Raw genomic sequence first — 9,719 nt, 5'->3', positions numbered from 1 at the left:
CGATGCTCAGGACTTCAAAGCTTTAGTATGTCAGCTCCGAGTCGAGCAGACCACTGTTGAGTTGATTTGCTCAGTAGCTTTCCTCCTCCTGCATCCACAGCGTCTACGCATTCCTGTTTTCATCCACCTGGCTCACTTGGGGACTAATGGTGATGGGTCCATGGATGGAAATATTCCCCAAACTGGGCAAATCAGAGTCCCTTTCCAGGAATTGAATCTCTATCTCTTTTCTGGTCAGGAACTGTTAGGCATGATTGAATAGCTGGGACGGGTTCCACAGACTCACCATAATGAGAAATCCAAGAAAATAAAGCTGACTTCCCCACCCCCCTGAAGTAGAGGTGCAAAGTAGGGAGAATGTCCTGAGAATATTACTATAAATAGAAGATCCTTTCAGTGTCTGGTTTATCCCTGAGGCTAGTTCAACACCTGTTCTTCCAAAATCTTGCTTGTTTGGTATTTTTCTAAGTTCTGAGCATTAAACGAATATCTTTCCAATCACACTTCCCTTTCTGCTTAACCTAGGTCAGTGTGGGTTTCTGTCACATATATGTGATAGAGTCCTGACCATTACATCAAAACTTTCATTTGTTCTTTTTTTTTTTTCTATACCAGTTCTAATTGGGGTTCCAACTTCAAATTCTATACTGGGAACTCTAGTCGATGAGGCAAGCACACATAAAGGACCCCTTTTGTCTAGCCTGGGTTAGCCTGAGCGGCCTAGAGCAAAACTGGCCCAAAGTTGAGAACTTTGCCTGTTCCACTCAAGTTCATTTCCTGGCTTATATCACAGGACAGACACTGCTGGTTGCCTAATCCAGTTTCCATTTTCCTTTTCTTCCTTATAATGGAAACTCTGAATTTTAGCTGGAAATAAGCTGCCTGCAAAAAACAGTCTTCATTTTCTAATTTTTCTTGCAGCTAGGTATGGCATGCAATCGAGGTGAATGAGAAGTCAGCAGAAGATTTTGTTTGTTTGTTTTTGTTTTTACAGATTTTGAAAACTTTTCTTAAGGGGCAGCTGGCATATGGTCTTTGCCTCCTTTCTTTTCCAGGTCTGCTTCCTTTCAGCTTGTTGTTATATAGTCCAGCTGGAACTTGACTAGTTCCCTTGGACCATGAGGTAGAAGGCATGAACTGAGGTTGATGGAACCTAGGTTTATGGCATCATGGAGCCCCTACCAGCCCTGGAACACATATCTTCAGGCTTTTTTTTTTTTTTTACATGACATAGAAATAAACTATCTTGTTTTAAGTCACTATTTTTTTTTTTAAATATGCAGCCAAACTAAATTCAAAGTGATGAGCCATTCCATTTGGAGAAAATTCCAATGAGATCACATCTACTGTCAAGAAGGTCCCCTAAAGAGAAGGGACCTCAGTGATTAGACTGTCACAGATACATCTTAATTGCACCCGCTAGGACCATGGCCGAACACGGTGCTCTAAGCCTTGAACAAAATTAGGATAGAGTTCTTCTTCACTGCAAGTAGAATTTAAGGTAGGCTGATGAAAGATGCTTGAGTTCTCCCTAAAGACGACATATTTATGTTTCTGCATGGTAAAGAGTACCAACTACTCAATTTCATAAATGGGTCTAGTCATTCTCAACAAATATTAATTTCTTAATAATAGTCAGGGTCATCTTCTAAAATTGCCATCTGAATACTATCGCTACCCTGCTAGAAGCCCTTCAGTGACTGACAGCTCTAATCATATTTAGCAAAGATTGCATCCATTTGTTTCCTTACTTGAGGTTTTTGTTTGTCTGTTTCGTTCTTCCAGTACTAACTACAGGCTCTGTGAAGGCTGAAACCATGCCGACTTTCTTGTCCGCGGGGCCCAGCACTGCGCCCAGCACCACGCCCATGCGGCAGATAGTTAGGGAAGATTTAAGTGAGTCATGGAGATGGGTGAAGGAAGCAAAAGTTTATGAATTTGAGAAATCCTTGAGGTAACACTGTCCTACAATGGCACATGGACTGAACTGATGATTCAACACAGTCAAGATTTGGGTGTGTCAAAAATATTAAACCAGACAGCACTTTTGGTAAAATCTTGTTTGAAGTGTCCTATTTGCAGCAGGAAGTGGGTGTCATGATATGTTACCTAAAACAGACAGAATTCTAAGAGACCCCCAATGACCCACAACGTGGTATAACCTGCACGCTATGAGTGGGTGAAACAGTGACTAAGACGGAATTTCACTCTTACGATTAGGTGACTGACCAGTGGACTGATAAATCTCAAAATGGAAATTATCCTCGGTGAGCTTGACCTAATGGAATGAACTCTTGAAAGAGATAAAAAAAAAAAAAAATCAGCAGATTCACTCCAGCTGGCCCAGACGAAAGCAAACATCTATGCTGTGGACTGACCCTGGGAGCCACATGGCAAAGAAGTCATCCAGCAGCGCGCAGAAAAACAGGGGCACCTCAGTCCTGCAGCTGCAAGGAGAGACGTCTTCCAACGATCCGAACAAGCTTGGAAGAGAACTCTGAGCTCCAAATGACAAGGGCATCGTGGCCAGCGCCTTGAATGCAAGTTCATGAGACCCTGAGCAGGGGATCCAGCTAAGCCGTGCCCAGACTCCTGGCCACGGAGAATTTGAGATAATAAATGTGTTGCTTCTAAGGTTGTGGCAATATTGTCATACAGCAATGGAAATACAAACACTTTCATATATATCATTTTATTCTTATAGCAATACGGATTTATGTTTATCTCAATGTCTGAAGATAATGGAACCCATTTCAGAGAGTTTAAACACCCTGCCAGTGTTTACCCACCTAGGAAGTACATAGAAGAGGGAGAGTTTGAAAAAGGCTGTTGATGGGAACAGAAATACCTGTCTTATGGGAGCAAGCCATAGAGCCGGTGGGAACTGAGAAGTGCAAACCCAGCCACAAGGGGGTGTGTTTGCTCCTAGCCCATGGACAGGGTTGACTGAATCTCTTCATGCCAATCAAAGTATAATAACCTAAGCTAAATCTTTTTAACTTTTAATTGCTTAGAGATCAACTATCACAGCTTTGTTGGTGCTTTTTAGGCTGACAGATTTGTATTTATTTGTACTTTTGTCTTTCTACTCCTATTCTCATTTTCCCATTTTATCGGAGGTGTTTTTTGGTCTTGTTTTGTTTTGTTTTGTTTTGTTTGAAATCTCTCCCAATCAGCCAGAGATTTTTTTTTTTAAAGATTTTATTTATTTATTTGACAGAGATAGAGACAGCCAGCGAGAGAGGGAACACAAGCAGGGGGAGTGGGAGAGGAAGAAGCAAGCTCCTAGCGGAGGAGACTGATGTGGGGCTCGATCCCATAACGATCCCATAACGCCGGGATCACGCCCTGAGCCGAAGGCAGACGCTTAACAGCTGTGCCAGGCAGGGGCCCCAATCAGCCGGAGACTTAACAGGCCAAAGGAAGCAGACAAGGAAGGGAGGAAGGAAGAAAGGAGGGAGGGGCACCTGGGTGCCTCAGGGGTCAGACCAGCCCTGCAGTGGCCTCCCTGCTCAATGAGTCTGCTTGTCCCTCTCCCTTCCCCTCTGCTCCTCCCCAATAATAAATAAACAAAATTTTTAAAAAAAGGAAGAAAGGAATGGAGGAAGGAAGAAAAAGAGAGTGAAGGTGAGGTGGGAAGATGGAGTGAAAGAAGGTATAGATGAGAGGAAGAAAGAGTAAGATAAGCAGGGAGAAAAAAAGAAAGTACAGAATTATGCCTTGCGACTGGGGGAACTCTGACTCAGGTTAAATGACTTGCCTAAAGTCAGTTTTCAAGATAGATGCGGAGTTCCCAAGTCTCCTCGCTTTAAAATTTATGCATTGTTTTTTTCAGGCTGACATAAATATTTGATTCTCCTCATCCTAGGGCTTTTCTATTTTTAAAGCAGTGTGTATACTTTCCTTGGGCAAATCATGAGTCAAGCACCTAGTCCACCTACTCTCAATGGAAGAGTCACCAGCACCCCTCTGTTACCAATTAGGCTTTGCAGTAGGTTTGGCTCTTTTCGCTTTGCTAATAGGAGGCCGATTAAGATAAAAAACACAATGGACTTGGATGAGTTTTAACCCACATATGCTCCGGAAATCACATTTTAACTTCAGGATAAAACCAATGCCAAGAAAAAAGTACAATTTTAGAAAGGAGAAAAGAACAACAAATTAGAAGGTAATAACAGAGAGGAGGGAGGTGAGAAAAATAGAGAAAAATAGGTTTTTTTTCACAGTAAATCTTAAAATCCATTTGCATTTCTACTGCATTTTTGCAGGTCCTCAACAGTTCCTGTCTCTGACTCATCTATTATAGATGCAGCTTGATTTGCACTATGCGTTAGACCGTGTGGGCTGTCAGAGTATCTAGAACACACTGATCCATCCAACTTGTCATTATTTTATTGTACATTTATTGATGGGATTGCTTGGTTCAAATTACATTTTCTCCAGGGATCAAGATAGTTTTTTTTCAAAGCTTTGATATATAATAACACTTATAGTTCATTGAGGGGAAAGGTTTCTCTTGGAGAGAGAACAAATGCTAAGACCTTACCCATAGTGCTCCCCACCACAGTCAACAGCCATTCAATTCTTTCAGTTGCTTTCATCAAAAAATACTGGAGTCATCCTTAACTCCTTTGTTTCCTTCACACCCCACTTATAACCTGTAACCTAGGAGCAAATCTAGTGGCTCTGTTTTCAAAATAATTCCAGGATCTGACCTTCTACACCAGCTCTGCTGCTACCTCTCTATTCTAAGACGCCATCTTTTCTCAGCTGCTTCCTTTGTTCCTTTTCTCCTAATATCCATTCCCAGCCTAGAAGCCAGGTTGATTCTGTTGAAATATTAGTCAGACCAGGGTACTTCTCTGCTCAAAACGTCCAATGGCTCCCCATTTAGCTCAGAGAAAAATCCCCAAACTCAAGTGTCATTTCCCTAAAATCTTCTCAGTCCATTCTATTTAAATTTGCCAACTGCCACCCCATCCCCCTCCATAATGGAGCTTCACAGCACTGGACTTTTTTTTTTTTTTTTTGCATGTGTTTATTTTATTCACTGATGTACTTCAAGGACCGAGAAGAATACCAGGTACAGAGTAGTCAGTATGTGCTGAATATTTGTACAAGGAATAAGTTAATCATCTTTGACTTGAGCATCCTCTGAGGAATACAGCATACCCAGTTATCAGACCTTTCATTAACCTTGGTTGATTTAAACTTTTCTACTGATATTTGGGTATTACTTGGGTATAAGTGTTTGCAAGAAACAAGGCTGGAGAAACAGAGACCAGGTGATGAATTCTCTAATACCCTCTGCTAAAAAGGTTAGATTTTATTCTTGGGGCTCATCAAGAAAAAAAATCTGCCCATGAGAAGCAGTAACACACAGCCAGCTTTATTGGGCAGTGCTTGGACAGGGCTGCATGAAAGGGGAAATCTCTCACAGAATGAGACCTTCCAGAGGCTTCTGAGCAAAGAAGCCCATAATTACTTACATCATAAGTGTTTAATAAATGGTAGTTGTTAACTAATTTTTTAAAGGCAATGGAGAGCTTTGGGAGGATATTTCAACTGGGAGGATACCTGATGTCTGGCAGACACAATGAGGAACGCCTTGTAGAAAACCACATGGAAGGCTGAGTGTGCAACAGTGATCATAGGATAGTAATAACAAAATTATGGATTTAAGGAATACTGTGGAAAAAATTGACAATTTAATCACTGGATAAATGTGAAGGTTGGATGCAATCTATGACTTGACAAAATGGATGGGATGTGGGAGTTTGCCAAGATAGGAAAAAAAGACGATAAACAAGTTTCAAGGTAGGAGGAAGATGGTGAGTTCAGTTTGGGACCTATTAGTTTGACATGTTATAGGACATCGAAATCAGGGTTTGTTTGTTTTTCTTGAACTGTCCATCAGCTCCATGGATCTGGAGTGGACCAGGGTTGGAGATTTAGATGTTGGAATATTAACATTAAATGGTAGTTAAAATCCTGTAAATGAATGAGATATTCTCTAAGGGAGATAAAGGAGGAAAATCAAGAGTAGTTGATGTTGTAACAATCACATGAGGAAGGAATTTCAAGAAGAAAGATGATAAATAACACGAGTAGTAGAGAGGTCCTGTAAGGTAAGAGCTGAAACATGTCTACGGTTTTTAGCAACGAGAAAGATGTTTGCAGGATTGGATTTAATGGAGATAAAGAAGCACAGACACAGTGGTTGAACAGTCTTAAGAAATGGGGAAGTGGAGGTAAGTACATATTGGTCTTTGGAGCAACATGGCTCTAAGAAGAAAAGGAAAAATAAGGCGATCACTAGGAGATAAACAGACAAGATGGGAGCTGCCAAAAGAAAAAGACATTAAAGATACAGAAGAGAGGAAATACTCTTGATTTAAGTGAGGTTCCCGAAGAAATGGACAGATGTGATTCAGAGAACAGATGGAAGGACTGACATTCAAAATTCAGAACAACCATTTGGCTAAACAGAAAGAGAAGGGGTAAGTCCAGCTCTAACTATATTTACATTTGTTTGTGTTGTACAGAGAGACAGTAAGTGGAGAATGTTCTTGCATCATGGTCTCTATTTTCTCACTAAAGTAGAGTTCATTTGCTGAGTGTGATGGAGAAGATCAGGCTGAGTGTTTGAAAATATTATTGTGGGGAATGAGAGAAAGTGGACCGAAAGTTTTACTGCGTAGTGTTAATAGCTCCACTGTCGGGGCAGACCTTCGGTTGGTAGTGGCATCAGGCCTTGTGGTTGGGGCATTGGTTTTCAGTACTGCTTGGCAGCCAGATATGAAACTGGAAAAGGAGTAACTGGTTGATCCAGGGCCAGCATTTTACTAATTAGATGCAGAAGAAGAGTAAAGGGCAACGACACTGACAGTAATGGCAAGAGAGTTTCTTGAATAATAAATCCTAAGCTTTAGGTGGACCAGCATTGACAGTGATCGTTTAATGCCTGCTCTTAGCAAGGGGAAATGCTGTGTGTTTTACATACTGGTTTTCTTAATCCTCACATCAACTATGTGACATGAGTATGACTACTGTCATTTATAAATGAGAAAAATGAAGCTGAGCTGAATAATTGAATGAAATCAGAAGGAGGATGAGAAATTAAGATAAATTGAAGGACCGAGGATGATCGTCCTTAATGAGATTGAAGAATATCGCCTGTGGACCACCACGTTGAGGGAGCAGAAAATTTAGGACATTGTGGACAGAGAGTGGCAATCCAGAAATTATAAATCCAAAGCTGGGAGAATTTTGAATGTGGTATGGTCCAGGGTGTCCACAGAGAGGTATATGGACAATGAGGTTGGAGAGCTGGAGATATTACCTGCACAGAAGAGACCGTCATCCAAAATGCAGAAGAAAGAGGGGTGAAAAGCTGAGCTGATGATTGGTCTGCTCAAGGCTTTGATAAACACGTGGCCGGGGAGGAGGGAGTCAGCAAATGGCAGTTGCACACATAAATGTAAAGCAGGCTTCTACTCCATGTCCCGAGTTTCAACGAGAAGTTAAACTTTAAAAACAACAACAGGAAATTTCATTCTTCCGGCTCTTCTTCCTCCATGCACACTCTCGCCATCTTCAGTCACCCACCAAAATTTGTTTCTTTCCCTCTTTATTCTGTGTTGCTTCAAGTCTGAGTTGAATTTCCTCCACCTTTTCATCCCTTCCAACCCCATACCCAGAATCCAACACGTTACCAAACTTTTTGTCAATTGAGCCCTCCATTTCCTTGCTCTAGCTGAAGTTTGGATGATTCTTTCAAGACAGAGGTGGACAGGAGAGGGGAGCTGGTGATTAATTAGGCAAACCTGAATCCTCTCCCCTCTTGTGAAAATCCCACCTCCTGTGCTGGGATTCCCTGGCCTCACATGTCCCGATAAAGCTCAGGGTTGAACTTGAATAGGCAATGGTGTGAGGACACAAGTAAACTGTCACTTTTCAAGATTCCAAACTCATTGTTGAAGGGATTTTATTATGGGCCTCTGAGAAAATGCCCACTCAGATTAGCTGGTTCCCAGGACCTGAGCCTGAGGTGAAAATAGCAGCCCTGGGGGACGGCAAGCTGTCCAGAGCACCTCGCTTCACTAGCTCCTTTAGGCACCATAGCAGATGCTCAGCTCCTATTCAGCTTGTGATCAACCTTTAGGGGTTGATTCCCCCCCCCCATGCCAATAGCCATTAATTCCCTTGTTCTTATGTAGTTCCTGGAACTTTAATGTGGACCAATGCTTTCTTTTATTATTGATTCTATAATTTTGGTCCCAGTCTATCATTCTAGACTGTTTGGCTGTTTTCCATTTTTAATTTTCTCATCCAAAGTATCAGTTATTTCTCTCAGTACTCTTATCGTTTTTTTTTTTTTTAAGATTTTATTTATTCATCTGAGACTGAGAGAGACAGAGAGAGAGAGAGCATAAGCAGGGGGTTGGGGGAGAGGGGTAGAAGGACAAGCAGACTCCCTGCCGAGTGCGAAACCCTACAGGGCTGGATCCCAGGACCTGGAGATCATGACCTGAGCCCAAGGCAGACGCTTAACCCTCTGAGCCACCCAGGCGCCCCAACACTGTTATTTTTTTCAAATTTAGGTAAGCGTGCTTTCTTTAGCTTCATCAAAGCTATCTGAGATGAAGTAACAGCAAAGAAGAAAGGGCAAAGGTTTTGGTGCACCATTATTGAACCTGCAGGCTGACATAGATAATTTGATCACTATTCCTACACAGAGCTGCTCAGCCAGATATGGGGCCGTCTAACTGTAGCTGCTCTCGTAAATCTTATTCATAAAAATATTCAGAGAAACACTGTCAAATCTCTTGTTAAATTTAAGATGTAGTCTATGAAATTTCCCTAATTTGTTACTTTGAAATCTCTAAAAAACCCACAAAAGCCCTCCTAAACCAACCAACCAAACAAATGAATAAACATGACAGGCAAGAGCAGTTTTTAAGGCAGAGCCTGAGTTTGAGACCTGAGAGTCCAGGTGGCTCGTACAGCCTCCTTTGACGGGAAGGTCCGGCCTTGCGCCTTCATCAGCAGCTTTATACTAGCTTTAGAATTTCGTCAGATATGAACGCACAACCTCAGTGTAGTCTTCAGAATCTACCTTTGTCTTCCGGGGTAGGCCCAGTTATTTAGGAAAAAAAAAGTGTTTTGAAAATAAGGGAATTTAAAAAAATGAACAGTTTTGAGATGGTGGTAAAAGGTAATTCATTGTTTTAAAAAATGTACAATAAATATGAGAAAATTGCTTGATTTTCTGATCCTTGTATACCTGATTTTGTGATTTAGGATCTGACTTGAAAGCAAGCATTTCTCTTTTTCATTTAGGAGGATCTGTGAAGATAGGAGATTTTTACTGGTTATCTGAGCTTCTATTGGGCAGAAAACTAAAATTCTATATTTAGTGTTGGATCTATTCTATAAGCATTAGGTTAAGTTTCTGTTTGTAGACATTAAATAAGTTAACGGAGACAGTGTAGCCCTATTTTCGCTGAATATGCTAAGCACGAGATGCTTCCCGTCAGCAACTAAACACATTAATAAAACATCTAATTTTTAATAGCAGAGCTGAAAGTGTGCCAGAAGATGAAAGATGGAGTTATAAACTGTAACAAAATACAACCGGTTTTATTAAATAGGATTGCATACAGGGGGCTGCCACTGCATGTATTTGAAAAAAGAAAAAAAGCAAATATAAACAAAGA

Source organism: Ursus americanus, chromosome 11 (genome assembly GCF_024610735.1).
Source record: "Ursus americanus isolate L20-20 chromosome 11, mUrsAme1.1.p, whole genome shotgun sequence".
Classification (NCBI taxonomy): domain Eukaryota; kingdom Metazoa; phylum Chordata; class Mammalia; order Carnivora; family Ursidae; genus Ursus; species Ursus americanus.
This window is presented reverse-complemented; position numbering follows the sequence as displayed.